This window comes from Manduca sexta, chromosome 3 (genome assembly GCF_014839805.1).
Source record: "Manduca sexta isolate Smith_Timp_Sample1 chromosome 3, JHU_Msex_v1.0, whole genome shotgun sequence".
Taxonomy (NCBI): Eukaryota; Metazoa; Arthropoda; class Insecta; order Lepidoptera; family Sphingidae; genus Manduca; species Manduca sexta.
Genome location: NC_051117.1, coordinates 9,379,040 through 9,394,753, shown reverse-complemented (window position 1 = coordinate 9,394,753; position 15,714 = coordinate 9,379,040). Strand labels below are relative to the sequence as shown.

At 36.0% G+C, this 15,714-nt stretch overlaps 1 long non-coding RNA gene across 1 annotated transcript in view; it reads left to right on the top strand.

The window, feature by feature from the left end:
• Nucleotides 1-15,714, top strand: part of LOC119189288 — a 54,153-nt gene that overhangs the window by 29,827 nt on the left and 8,612 nt on the right. Inside the window, exon 2 of the long non-coding RNA XR_005112328.1 lies at nt 13,090-13,175. This is a non-coding gene — a long non-coding RNA (uncharacterized LOC119189288). The remainder of the gene's footprint in view (nt 1-13,089; nt 13,176-15,714) is intronic.

Here is a 15,714-nt window from a genome sequence, read left to right as displayed (position 1 = left end):
CATTAAATAATTTCACATAATAGGTATATACTGGAAACCAATTTTAGAGTCTGTGCCTAATTAAAATTTCTAGTAACGAACATACAAAAAAAAAACATTCACGTCGAATTGATAACCTCCTCATTTTTTTGAACTCTGTTAAAAATATTTTTCTTTAATGGATATGCCACTATAATTACATAAGAAAATTAGTAAAGTATGCTAATAGTCAATTAATATTTACTACGGATTAGTGGCAAAAGGTCCAAATAATCTAATTCCTGCCGGCTTCCTTTTCGTAATTTATGTAAAATCTAATTACTAAACTGGTGTTACTTTTAAATATGTTTTGGAACTCTTTATTATGTACCTAATATAGTAACAACTACTGGCTGTCCTATATTAATAAATAAATAAATTATAATCATTAGAACGATTTGCAGACCGCATTTATGCATATTAGTATCTATAAGTTGTGTCAGGTCCTCTTTCAGAAATTTCATCCTTTGCCATTAGTACGGGCTAAGGTTTATTTCTAGGATCTTTATTAAATTTAATAGAGATTACTCGTTTTTGTTTATCACATAGTTTTGTATCATCGCTTGTATCAAGTTTTGTATTGGAATAAAAGACCCACTATGTTTTCCGAAGTAAAATGAACCATATCTGATACATAGATATACTTGTTTTATCTGTCTGTCTCTACCCAGTCATTTAGTAGATAATGTTTACTTCTAGCAAACATCTAGACATGTTTACAAAGATATATTAGTAGTAAGAGTATACTGTAAGTGATCAGATATATAAAGAACTACGTTTTGGGCGCGGCTCGGCCCGCGTGAAAGTTTTTTCGGAATAAAAATCAAGCTCTAAATTTTACCGGAATAAAAGGGCGGAATAGTCTCGAAGTAGTGCCCGATATTAGAATGGGATACAAGAGCTTCCAGCCCGCAGCCCCTATTATACGTAGTTGCCACTTAACTAATGAGTAATAATATTATTTACTAGCTTTTGCCCACGGCTGCGCTCGTGTGAATAAGTTTTACCAATATAAAAAGCCTATAACACTTAGGATTAATGTAGCTTCGTATAAGTGAATTAATTTTCAAAATCGGTTCAGTATTTCCAGAGATTAGCGTCTACAAACAGACTCGCAAACTATTCCTCTTTATAATATTAGTGTATAATATAGTATTGATTTTACGACAATTTACTTCTAGAGGAATTAAATACTAGGCATTTAAATATAATTCCAATCTAATTGCTTACCAACATCTGACAAACTTAAGTGAACAGTTTTGAAGTAAAATTGTAGTCGTGTGCGAATTTCTGTTACACCACGCCTAAGCGATGTCAAGGTGAGGGCTACAACTATTTTAAACCGACCTTGAACTAGTTATACACTGTGTTTAAACGGTGTAGTTGTCTTTGTATAGTAACTTTATCTATGTAAGACTATGTGTTATTCACGGCTTCGTCCGCATGAAATATCTTTCTCGCTACAAGTCACTATCACTGTAATGATCATTGCGTCATCTACAATTCCAGCGACAGTTTAAATAATCTGATTTAAAAATTTCCCTAATTTCTCATGGGAACAACTTAACGGAATAATATAATAATATTATCAGCCCTGGCCCACTGTTGCGCACGGACCTCCTCTACTACTGAGAGGGAATTAACGGAATGCCAGAACATGGCCAATCCGTGCCTAATTTCATTCAAATCTGTTCAGTTTTCTGCATAACTTCTAACAAATATTCAAACATCCAAACATTAAACTTTCGCATTTATATTATATTATTTAGATATATATTAGTAGCGATAGCCTAGTTAGAAGTGGAACGGACTGCCGAGACGAATGTCCACAGATTCAAAATTCAAGGACGCACACTTTTGGCTTTTTTAAAATTATGTGTGTATTCTTTGGGAATTATCGCTTGATTTAACGGTGAAGGAAAACATTTGGAGGAAACCTGCATACCTGAGAAGTTCGCCATAATAATTTCGAAGGTATGTGAAGGCTACCAATCCTCACTAGACCAGCGGGGTGGAATAAGGCCTAATCCCTTTTAGTAATAGAGAAGGCTTGTGCCCAGCAGTGGTACAGTGTATAATACAGGGCTGATATGACGAACTGTTGCCTTGATAAAATAAAAAAAAAACAATTGTTAGCTGGCTGTTAAATTAGAATTATGAAGAAACAGAATTGTTGTTATATAACATCATAAATAAATTATAAGTTATTATTATTTTGCTACCATTTTACCTTAATATGTTTTAAAGAAGTTCTTATCTCACTCAATTATTTAGTACAGTGGGACGCACACAAACATTTACAAGGTACAAAAAATAAATACATATAGAGGGTTCAGGCAACGTGCAAACCATAATACTGCAGAAACGGTTCGTGTTCAGCACAAAATACCAGGGCTAGGTGTGCCTGCGCTGTTTTTTTTTTATTTTATTAACCTATAAACTATTTTAACTTCCCTGAACAGAATTTACAATCAATATTCTTTCCCAACATCCTTTATTTCACTATTGAATCGTGCATCGAATTGTTAAAGCCCACAGAAAATTATATTGTTTTTATATAACCACAATCATTTCTAGTTATTGCGTCCGCTAAGTAATGTTTTTGAATTAATGATCAAAGTGGTTTAGTTTGTTACGAGTAGTCGAAGAGCCAGACTGTATATTATAAAATTTAGAATTTTGCCTGGTATATTATTTTATTTATTTTATCTTAAAAACTTTATTGTACACCATAAGTATTAAAAAAAACAAAACAAATATGTATACCTATACATATGATGGAAATTATTTAAACATCGGTGGTACAAATGGCGGTCTTATCGCTCGAGGCAATCTGCACCAGACAACCATTAGATGGAGATGATAAAAATAGTCAAAAGGGCAGGTGGTATCAGAATTAGTTGTCTATTTTTAGTAGTAGGCATTGGCAGACTTAAAACTGCGATGTACTATAAAAAAATATTGTTAGTGTGTATGACAAATAATACTTTTAACAAATCTATTTATTAGTGATCGCATTTCGCTTGGTGGAGTCGTAATTCTATAGAAAATATTAGTACATCGCATTCCAGCATCACCTGTATATATCCAGTCGTAACATGCCAGCATAATTCTGTCGACTGACGAGTGGCATTCCTGGATCGGCCTGTGTATATCCAGTCCCAACATGCCGGCATAATTCTGTCGACTGACGAGAAGTAATCATCTCTCAATCGATACAATCTGACCCCTTCTCCAGCTACCATCAAGAGCAATGGAGTTCCTGTGCCTAGCCAGTATAAAACATTTACCATCAAATGACCCACATGCTTGATTATCGAGAAAAGTCTTCGCTAGTGCACTCTTTACCTATCGATCGCCTCAGCCCTTACACCCCGATAAAATATTATGATGATTTTGAGTATATTCACATATGATATTGGCAGTTGTCAACCATAACATTGATGTTCAATTTATTGTTGTCACTTATGGAGGAATGAGGATCATAAGATTGTGCCAGCACAGTATTGATTTACTATCGACAATACAATTGCCAAGAAGATGCTTAATAGCAAAATTGATTTCCTTTTAAGGGTATTGTTTTTAAGAGCGTAAAATTTGAGTAATATTTGGAAAATATTGAATTCTTTAAGAAGAAACAGTAATTATTGCTTTACTGATATAGTGACGATTAGCCACTTAGCCTAAATTAACAAAATAAAATAAGTGTATTATCAGAAAGTAGAAAAATAGATCTTATATGATATAATGCTTGCGGCAGGATATATTTTATATCCGCCTGGAAAACAGCCACAACACAAGAACTTAAAACCCGCTCTAATGGCACACGTATTTGTGTCGCGTTTCGGGATCAGCCTGTGTACACCCGATTCCAACAGGCCGGCATAATTCTATCAATTGCCGAGGGATAATCATTTATCATCAGTCCACATTCTATTGGACCCCAATCCAGTCACCATCGGGTGTAGTGCAGTCACTTTCTTCATTTAGAAAAAATCCACATAATCGCGTCAACTGCCGAGGGGTACTCATCTCTCATCAGTCTACGCCCTACTGGACCCCATTCCACTTACCATCAGTCGTATCAGGGTCACTTTGCTGTGCGCGAATACAAAAAAGCTTTTAGAAAATATCCCCAATCCAATAATCTTTACAATATAATATTATACTTTCCGACGCTCAGTAAAACACATATTATCCACAGTAACCAAGTCAAATACAACTCCCACATCTTCTGCCTTACCTTAGCCAACATATTTTATATTTATTATTATTATTTTGTAACTAAATAACATGTACGTGTCACCTAATTTGAATAAGTTGTATACACTTCTATTTGGATTCTGACTAGCCATTAGATCCACTGTAATGTAATTTAGATAATTATTGTCAGTAATCTGTTTAGTGTATCTTTATAAATAAATACAAAACTAGATCCCGTCAACTCAATAATGTGCAGCTCTCTCGCTCCCCAGACAATTATTTACCCACTCATAGTTTTACGGCCTCAGGTATTAAGGTTTTATTGTCCGCTATAACTGCTAGTCATTACAATACTGCAGCTTCAGATAAAAAACATATTTGATTTATCACATATTTGATGTTAGGGGAGATGGTTGATAATTGAGATGGAGTTGCATGCTCACGACATGAGAGGGTATAAGACAATGTTATAAGGGATTGTAGATTTGGCAGTGTACAACTGCACGGGAAGACTATTAGGCACTTCTCGAATTTATATTTTACTTAAATAAGTTGAGGATTGGCGATAACCTAGTAGGGTGTGGAATGGACTGACCAGACGAATATCCGCAGGTTCAAACCTAAGGCACACACCACTTACTTTTCTAAAATGATGTTTGTATTCTTTGTGAATTATCGCTTGCTTTAATGGTGAAGAAAAATGTCGTAATGAAACTGCATACCTGAGAAGTTCTCTTTAGGAATTTGAGGTTGTGTGAAGTCTACCAATCCGGACTAGGCCAGCGTGGTGGACTCTCCTTTATAGAGGAGGCCCATAGCCAGCAGTGGGATAGTATATAATACAGTGCTGATACTATTATTATATTATTATTAAGTCGAGGAATTGGCATCTTATTGGAATTGCGATTATAAATAAAACAACGCGATATTTTTTTAAGAAATTGGATATTATCAACTTCGACTATTTTTGCTGGATCCGAAAGACCTCAAAGATCACTATAGAGTGCTTCTATCCAAGACACATCGCGAGCAATAGTTTCTAGAGCTTGATGTGGTGGTAGTAATATTTGCTTCATATTTTTCAAGCACAGCAAAGTGACTGCGTTGCAGCTGATGATAAGCACGATACCATCTAGATAGAGTATTAAATGGCAACGGATGATTATACCATTCTACACAATTATGCCGGCCTACTGAGATGCATCTTCATGCTATGGCATTATTATTCTTCTCTCCAGTCAGTCTCTCATTATTGCGGATCGTGACTCTCAATTATCTTCGTTGTGATATTTCTCAATCAGCTTCAGTCTTTTGCCTGATGAAATGCTGTATAAATGGAAATATTTAACGCACTGGAAATCTGGTCTATGCATCTTTTGGGGTTTCGTCATCGTGGTCTCTTCCCTTCCAACTTTCCAACCATGAGCAGCTTTTATTATCCTTACATATTATAAAACATATTATGTTTGTATATTTGACTACGGAGTATTCTAGTTCGATGGAATTCGGTATGGAGATAGTATGAGACACTGAGAAGGACATAAGCTATTTTTTATTACGTGAAAATATTTCGTAAGTTTTTTTATCCTAGAAGAACTCTTTCATATGGGCGAAGCCGTAGGAAAAAACTAGTCACCTATATACACATGTATATATAAGAAATATTTTTTAAAGTACTTAGAACGTAGGAAACTACCTTATCAACCTTTCACTATCTAAGTGATAACTACCCGAAGACGATAGCTAAAAAGAAACTCCTTGCTTACTTGTTTGTCATCAATGTCTCATTAGTTATATAAGCTGCTGCAGACGCGATATCCTCTTAACTCCTACCCCATAGCTAGTAACTAAGCTATTAGTGGGATGTCAAAGTAAGTTCCTCCTCACGCGCTCTCTCAAAATAGCTTAATGTGTTTTCCTTAACTTTATTTCCACGGCCCACTTTCGTCCCATTACAAGTAATTTACGTGGATGTAGTTTTTGTATCAACGCGCTAGGGGGGATGGTTAGAATAATACTGGTTAAGTCTATGTCGTATGTAGATTTTTTTTTATTATTGCTTTGAATGACGAGATGAGCTTGCTGTTCGCCTGATGGTAAGCGATACGACCGCCCATAAACAAAAGAAACACTTTCCAACATCTTGAATTACAAAGTATTGTTTGGTATTCCACTACGCTCGCCTGAGACACGAGACGTTAAGTCTTATTACGTCCAGTAGTTACACTGGCTATAATGTCGTTCGAACCGGAACATAACAGTAATTACACACTGCAGCTTGGCGGCAGAATTAGACATTGCCCTGGTACCTATTCAGGCGGACTTTCACATATGAGAGAACTACCTCCATTTACACGATATTTTTTTTTCTAGTAAATAATAAAATACGAATTTACCTAAACTGCATTATTAGGTGGTAAGATGTTAATTCAAGTTAAATTAAAACAAAATTATTTCATAATTAAAATAAGGAAATTTGTAAGCTGTTGTAATCTAAACAAATTCTTCATAATCCGTAATCAAAAATCCCAAACTTTCTGATTACAAAATCCACATCATTTTGAACCTACACTCGAAACCCAAACACCGGGAGCCTACGTCCCGCCGGAGTCGTCTGGCCTCTCCCGCTGTCTCCCCGCTCCTCCCCTGGCGAGCCTCCGTCGCCCGCGTCCCCCCGCCCGCGCCCCGCCCAGCCCCCGCAGACTGTCCGGCGCCGCCCAAGGCTGTCTGCCTGCGAAGGTTAAGGCCTGGTTACGGATTGATTGGGTTTATACATTTTGACAAGTTATTTTTTTATATCTTCCTGAGTTTGAAGTTATTCGTCATATAATGTTAGTCATGACCTAAAAATGAGAGCTAATATAAAATTCATAAGAGCCATACGAACGTCGTAATTTGGGTAGAAGTAACAGCAATTGACTGACAATTTAGAAGTCGGTCGTTAGACAGCTTAGGGGCGGTTTCAGTGAAATGAAAGTTATCCAGCTAATTGCTTCTTACAAATATAAATGCGAAAGTTAAAGAAAATGTTTGGATATTTGTTAGAAGTAAACGCAGAAACATCTTTACAAATTTAGATGAAATTTGCCAGACGGTGAGAAAATCTCCTTAATTAACACATAGGCTAGTTTTTATCCCGATTATTTGCTTCCATGGCATATAAGGTAATTTTTAATCTGAATTATTGTATAGATGGCGTTAGCGTTGTACAGTGTTTTACCAGTTAAATTCTCATACTTTTCAGTCATGTGCATATGTCAAATATATTATTGAATTAGTTTTATTGTTTACGCGGTTTCGTCCACGTAGTAGTTTTTCCGGGATAAATGCTATATATTTAAAGAACCCTATGTTCTTCCCAGGGTCCTAAATTATCTCCATATCAAATTTCATTGAATTCTCTTCGGTAGTTTTGAGTTTATCGCGTTCTGAAGAACAGATAGACGCGGTAGAGGGACGTTGTTTTATAATACATAGGTCCACACAACTTGTTACGAATTACATAAAAAAAATCAATAATCTAGTATATGTCAAACATTTTCTAACTTTTATACGTGAAGCCATCATCATTATCAACACAATCAGCCACATAACGTCCACAGATTTCCAAAAGATGTGAACAAAACATAATTAAATTGTAAATAGAAAATAAAAAAGAAAAAATTGACAACGAATATGAACAATTTTATAATAGGTCTACACAATATAGAAATTGTGTGTTTAAGTTAAATTATATAAATAAAATAATTTTTTTCACGTTGGCGAACAATGTTGCACAGATACGTCAAAACAATTTATAGTTTATATTTTTAAATATGTTGATATTAGCAGAAACGAACCAGTAAAGATATCACTTTTATTTAAATTTATATACCCGTTATAAGATCACATGAGAGGGGTGAATGTCGACCGAGATTCGTTTCATACAAAAAGAGAGCAAAAACTTTTCCATTTTGTAATATGTAAATGAGAAAATTTGTAATCACGTTTCAACTTTTGTAAGAACTTAAAGTAGTTCACACGATATTACAATTCCTGGATTATTCAACAATATTTCTAGAAAACTTGTACTTTTATTTTAAGAAAGACTAACACGACCAGACCCGCTAAAAACCCCGCAAAAATAAATACCAAAGAGAATTATAATATATAATATATACGCTTACACAGATTCATAACCGTAGACAATACATCTTATAATAATGAGTATTTATGTACGTGTCACGTGAAATACTTTATGGTACTGATAGATTCAGATCTCTATTTATCTGAATCTCATGTAATAATACATTTGCTTGGATATTTTGATAGAAAATACATGAGAGAATGTAAGAACCAAACATTTTTTTGGCATGGAGATCTCACACCTGTTGTTAAGCGAAACAAGTACAAGTTTTTTGTTTGGCATCTATAATATATTATAATATCATATTCTGAGTTCATTTTTGTATTTTAAAATTAATGTATTTGACGCAGTTTCCATTCAGTAAAATACAATAAAAAATAATAATAAAATTCTGACTAGGAAAAGACGTTCTCTTCGATGGATGTTATACATATTATGCCGGCTTATGGACTCGGGTTTAAATCTTGAGTGGAGCTAAGTGATGTTGATTTTTCTGCTCATTTTCTACCCGGAGTCTGAAATTTGTGACCGATGTGGCTTTCGGCTCGCGCCCTATTATATCAAGACGAACACGGCGAGAAGTGGTTGCAGAAGTTGCATCTCTGTCTACTTCTTCAGGGATAAAAGATGTGACTGTTTCATTTAGAAACACAACGTTATAATGATCTTTTATATATTCTTCCACTGCTGGTCTCATGATACTGACATATTACTAGCAGACTTGAACTACCTTCATAATGGCGTAGTATTTTCTAATGTATGCAGATATCGTAACGATGTTTATCTTCGCTTCTTTTCTTCAATAACTTAATAAAATAACCTCTACAATGACTTTTAAACAATACTCAAAAGTTCGGCGGCAGAAATAAACAAAACGATACCCAGACAGATTTCATGTAAGAAGTTTTTTATCTACCAAAGAATGACTAAGTCGCAAGACTACACTGACCTACATCTTTAAGGTCGTATCTTATTCGGGATATATTTCAGCTATTTTCATCGCATTAGCCATGTAACCACCGGAAACAATATATTTCAGGCATCGGTTACCTCTTTTGTCTGGGTTCTTTTGAATATATATTTTTTTCGAGCCTCTTTTATTCCGACGTGATGGTACGTTCTATTGTATAAAAGGCGGGTAAATGTCTATTTGAAAGCGTTTTGCGGTGATTATGTTTATTGTAATTCGTTTTTTAAGAATACTCTCGTATGAGAGTTTGTATACGGTTCTCCTAGTGGCCGTCCTGAGCCGAGGTTCGTAACTCAGTGGGTTGCTCAGCATGGTCGCTTAATTTTCAAGGGTTGCGAGCGTCTAAAGCTCTCACCCCAAAACACCGGTGTGTTTGTATAACATGACCCTTGGCAGGCTAAAATGTATAAAAAAATTATACGGCCTATACAGACTATAGGGCTTTTATTATAGGCAGGTACTATAACTTTTTATTTCTGCTATCAAACTTCTGTATGCATACTGCATGATGCAAACATTGTTGTATCATTTGAAGGACGATACTCGCTATATTTAGTTGACATTATAACAATTACGGTCCTTAAAGGAACAATGCACATTTGGTTCATCTATACTATTATATAAAGCTGAAGAGTTTGTTTGTTTGTTTGTTTGAACGCGCTAATCTCAGGAACTACCGGTCCAAACTGAAAAATTCTTTTTGCGTTGGATAGCCCTTTGTTCGTAGAGTGCTATAGGCTATATATCATCACGCTATACCCAATAGGAGCGGAGCAGTAATGGCTAATCTCAGGAACTACCGATTCGAACTGAAAAATTCTTTTTGTGTTGAATAGCCCTTTGTTTGTGGAGTGCTCTAAGTTATATATCATCACGCTATGACTAATAGGAGCGGAGCAGTAATAGCTAATCTCAGAAACTACCAGTTTGAACTGAAAAAAATGTTTTGTGTTGGATAGCCCTTTATTTGTGGAGTGATATAGGCTATAAATCATCACGCTATGACCAATAGGAGCGGAGCAGTAATGAAACATGTTGCAAAAACGGGGACAATTTATTAGTTATGAGAGCTTCCGTTGCGTGCGCTGCGTAAACGGTTAAAGTTATGCAACATTGATGTATGACGGGATTGTTCCTCTTACAAAGTTCTAAAAAATATATTATAAAACAAATTCCCCCGCTGCATCTGTCTGTCTGAACGTGTTAAACTCAAAAACTACCCAACGTATTAAGAGGAAAATTGGTATGGAGACAGTTTGGGACCCTGGGAAGAACATAGGCTCCCGGGAAACTACTACTTTTATAACGGTAAACTTTAGCCTGAAAAACTTTATAACGCGAGCGGAGCCGCGGGCAAAAGCTAGTTTATTATATTACTCGTCATAGAACGCCCTGCTCGTGTCGTCAAAAAGCAAAACGTCTTAATACGTTCGCATTATATTAAAGTCAAAGGCCGTTCTAGGCATAAAGGAACCAGGCACAATTATAATTTAATCTGGTTCCTTTTATTATTTTACAGGACTCGTCATCAAGCGTCCTGTTCGTGTCACAAAAGACAAAACGTCATAACACGATCGTAGTGTTTTGAATCAAAGGCCTTTCTAAATATAAGTCTCGTATTGATTGTCTCCACAACAATGCCAGTACTAGTAATTACATTCGTTTTGTACGACAGTTTGATGTCAGATATTCTATGTAACTGCACGTTTTCTTTTTAATTATGGTATTGTCACTTTATAGAACTATTATGCTATTATGTAATATTATTACTTCGTTTTGTTGTGGGTAGGTGATTATGTGGGACTATTTAAAGTCTTCGTATGTTATTGATTGTCTTGGTGAAGAGAAACTTTTAAATTTGCTTCCTATATCACTCTATAGTTATATGGTTCGTACTCTTCCCATTGAAGGCTTTTCTGTTATATTTCAGACTAGCTTTAGCTCGCGACTCCGGCGGCGTGAAGTAATTTTTCTAGGATACAAGTCTCACTTTATATTCTCCCGGGATGAGAAGTAGGTATATCTTTCCCAATTTCAAGGACACAGGAGTATTGTAGCTTCCTACTAGTGAAAAGGTTTCAAGATCTGTTAGTGGTTCCTGTGATGACCGCGTTCAAAAATACAAATAAACTGTTCAGCTGTAAATATTAGTATAGATAAGTTAAGTCCAATGTTAACCAAGATTCTTTTCTTATTTCCAGTCTTAAATGTTGAAAGATGTTTTACGAAATTTAATAAGTGTAACTTTTATTGCTCCTGAAGGCGGACGAGCCTTTTTGTATTTTGTTTTTTTTTTTAACCCACCTGATGGTAAGTGGTCTCCGTCGCCCATAGACGTCTGTAATGCCAAGAGCTCTGCTGCTGCCTGTTGTGAAAATTTTTGCGCTAAAAATTGGAAATTATCAGATTCTACGCAGTGCTTTATAATTCAAATATCTTTATCATTTAGGTAAAAAACAGATGCTTATAAACCCACACTAGCGTAGAATATTCATCAATCTGGAAACCAGGTCTGTGATATTCAAAATCTATATCATTGACCTCGTCTGCCGCCCCAATACACAAATTGCTGAATATTTTCGAATACGTTCAAGCTCAGGATACAGATGTCTGGTTCAGATTATTGTAATTTTTTTTACTGAATTATTAATTTTGATGTTCTTTGGCAGTTATTTATGTATTCGGCATCCTAAATTGAGTTTTGGAGCGCTCATTTTTTAACGAAATTTGTGTCTGAATTTTGCTTTATTTATTATTCAATATGTTTACGTAAAATTGTTATACTAAGATGTAGAATAAGGATAAAGTATGGATATTATGCCTATCATAAAAGTTGAATCAATCTTCTTATCAAACTGCTTACTTACTAGAATGTTTATCATTCACTTGACTTGATTGTGAACACGATTGTGAACACATAAACTAAACTGATATCTTTTCTTATACTTACACGGCATAGTGCACTGCACCTGATGGTAAGTGGAGTGGGTTTCAATAGTATATCGACTAAAGAGAAATGATTACCCATAATGATGAGTCGACAGTCGACACAATTATGCCGGCCTGTTAATGGTTTCGCATATAATTTTGTACACATACAGATCTTTTTCGATTTACACATAGGCGATTTTTATTTTAAAAACATAGACGGTGGACTGTCTAAAAATGCTTAGGAGGCATATTTGTATTACAGCATGACGGTAATGCTGAGGTCTTGGGTTCGATCGTCGGGTCCGGCAAAGTGATATTGGGTTATACTTCTCAGTATGAGCCTGGAGGATGACATTTGTACACGTTATGGTGATAGGCTCGCTCTGTATCACCTCATGGGACGGAATACACACGGCGGAAAGTAGGTTTACTAGTTGCGTCTCTGCAGACCACTTTGGGAATAAAAGGCGCAAATGTCTGTGTGTGTGTGTATGTGTAAAAAATAGTTTTTTTTAATGCTTTGAATGACGAGACGAGCTTGTCGTTCGCCTGATGGTAAGCGATACGACCGTCCATAAACAGTAGAAACACCATCCAACACCTTGAATTACAAAGTATTGTTTGGTGTTCCACTACGCTCGCCATTCTGAGACATGGGATGTTAAATCTTATTAGTCTTTGACGAATATGAAGCCACAAGTAAATTCATTTGTCAATACAAAAAATAATATCAATCAATTACCGTCCTATTTCTACTTTTTCAACTTTTAAACATATTTTCAAGTTGTTAATGTGTTTCTGTTTGAGTTTATTGATTAATGTAATGTGCGGTTTGTTTTAGTTCCCGGGACGAGACGTCGAGAGAAGTTTCGAGTAATTCCACAACAAATCGAAGGTTGAAGACAGTTTCTGTTTGGAAGTTAAAAAGTAAGTTGTTTATTTATATTTCTCTGCGGGAGATTATTGAATCTGCTGGTGGATTGACTGGGCGTATGGCGAGTTGTGTATACGATAGCCATGCTGTGATCTTGGGTTCGAATCCTGGGTTAAAATTAGATGTTTGTACTCAGTGTTAATGGCAAATCGTCTATACAACTCGATTCCTACCGGCTCCTCTTTTAGGTTTATTTTCGTTTGTCTTAATTTTTGTTTTCAGTTAAATTGACCGTGATATATTAACTAAGGTATTTTTTTGCCTCGGGTTATCTTTTGAAAAGTTTCATTCGTGGCCACTGCTCAGTATCGACTCAAAGTCTGGAAGTGTTCGGTAAACTACAAAAGGTTTGCACTCTGTTACATGGGCGTAACTTAACTGACGAAATGTAGATGTGATACATATCTGCCTAACTGAAATGGGAAGAAGTCGTAATATTCTTGTATAGGTATATATGCATATATTTTAAAAACACTTGGGGACTTATTCTCTGCTACACGTTATTTGACAGCGCGTAACGCATCGCGTCGCGTTTAACACAATAGAAATTTACATACAGAATATCATTCCGCGCTCATTTCACAAAGATAACGTTACACTGTCGTGGAGATTAAGGTCTCTGAACGTCGAGTCGAGCGTGCTATTCACTTGATGCACTACGCATTTAAGCATCCGTTTTAATATTACGAGTATGCTTGCTCACCCCTACTCATCAAAGCGTGAACTTATACAATATACATTTTTAGACAACGGACTTATTTAAATACACGACAGTTCGTAGTTAATAATAATAATAATAATATCAGCCCTGTATTATATACTTGCCCACTGCTGAGCACGGGCCTCCTCTACTACTGAGAGGGATTAGGCCTTAGTCCACCACGCTGGCCTAGTGCGGATTGGTAGACCTTCGAAATTCCTATAGAGAACTTCTCAGATGTGCAGGTTTCCTCACGATGTTTTCCTTCACCGTTAAAGCGAACAATAAATTCACAAAGAATACACACATGATTTTGTTTTTTTAGAAAAGTCAGAGGTGTGTGCCCTTGGGATTTGAACCCGCGGACATTCGCCTCGGCAATCCGTTCCACACCCAACTAGGCTATCGTCGCTCGTAGTTACATGTAACTAATCAAAATATGCAAAAAGCAGTAATAAATGGCAGAGTAAACCTCTTTTTTTATTAAAGACTTCTAATACGTAAGTAGAGTGTTAGCTACTTGTTTGATCTAATTATCCGTCATTAAGTGTGAATATGAACATTAATTTAGATCCGTTCCCTCTTCATAGTTCAAACCTGAACCAAAAAAGGGTACTAAAATTTACGTAAAAATATATTTCATATGAAGTCTAGGGGCCCTATTCCATCTTCCTCCTATTACGGGCATCCTATCGAAGGACAGTTTTGACACCCGTATACGTAAATTAGTCGAAAATCCCCTTTTTACCTATGCGATTTTCAAAGCTGTCCTTCGATTAGTACGCTTGTAATTGCAAAAAATTGGATTCACTCTTAGATGGCACAGGGCCCTCCGACCTGATTTAAGATGAGAATCGAGCACTAAATAAACTCGGAACAGATCCCTCGACCTTACACACTGTATCTATCTCTATCTATGTAAATATAAAAATGAATCCCTATTTCCCTTGGTCACGCCATCACGCGTGAACGGCTGGACCGATTTCACTATTTTTTGTTGTGTTTGTTATTGTCAAGAGAAGGATCTTATGAAAGAAAAAATTAAGGAAGTTGAGCGGAACGTTAGAAAATTTAAAAAAAAGTTAATTTCAGCGATTGACAGAATGCGCGCTGTAAATTCATAGTTAAGACGGGAAAACGTCTGTCAGGGCGACTAGTATAGCAATAAAACCCAACAAAATTACGAAGAACAACATGAGTTTGGGAGTAAATTCGTTGGCCCAGTTTGTAGATTCGTCCTATGAATAATGTAAGTTGTGCACTTGAATTACTGATTGTGACATCTATATTGTATTATAAATGAATGTAGCTGCAGTTACTTGTGTACTGTTACGGTATGTTTTATTTTGTCGGCTTTTTGTTTTGTTGGTTGTACCACACGCCTTTTACCCCGAAGAGGTAGGCAGAGGTACAACTGTTGCACTAATTTTCCGCCGTTTATATTCCGTCCCATGACGCGATAGGGGGCGAGCCAGTAGCCATATCGGACTCAAATTCCAGATACCGGGTTGATACTGAGTAGAAGACCAAAAATTCTGCCCGACCTGGGGATCGTACCCGCGATTTCATCACTGCAATCGGACCGTAACAACTCGATCAAATCAGTCTTTAGTAGGTGTAGTATAAAGAAAAACATTAGGCATAACGCATAAATGTTTTACATTATCGAAATGATGGATTTTTGCTCGATATAGCGAAAGAATTGCCTGGGATGAGATGGATTTAAGCTTAACGAAAAATAGTAACAAAATACATATGTGACTCTAGTGGGTACACAATAAAAACTGACTTTATAATTCTCGCGGGTTGTATAAAATGTTTCTTTCCAAATG